A 485-nucleotide genomic window follows, 5' to 3' on the forward strand; every position below is an offset into this window, starting at 1 on the left:
ATAATACTGTTTAACATCATTCCTATTTAATTGTATCAAGTCGAAAATCAAAATCATTACATATAAAGAAATAAAGTACAATTATAAATAAACTACCCAAATATATAAAGTGATTCCAAATGAATTAACTAATATGGATCTAGAAATGAATCTTAAAAAATTTGACTGATATTCCTTACTTTGATCGTGGACATATTATTCTAATAACTTCGTTAGATTGATAATGTATGCCTTAATAGTACATTTATGTTGTAATTAGGAAGTAAGGCTAATAGCGAGGAATTCTATTTTATATTATGAGGGAAATTTCATAAAATTATTTAATTTAAACTAGTTGGACGGTTATTGACTCATCAAGCTCAGGTATATTTACTTAACCTTCAATCATACAACTATAGATACCCTTTAGCTATTTAAACTCAAACTTCTATTTAAGCCATTAGTAAATTACAATTTAATAAATTAATGGGACAGTAGGATTTGAA

This window comes from Schistosoma mansoni, chromosome 1 (assembly GCF_000237925.1).
Source record: "Schistosoma mansoni strain Puerto Rico chromosome 1, complete genome".
Classification (NCBI taxonomy): domain Eukaryota; kingdom Metazoa; phylum Platyhelminthes; class Trematoda; order Strigeidida; family Schistosomatidae; genus Schistosoma; species Schistosoma mansoni.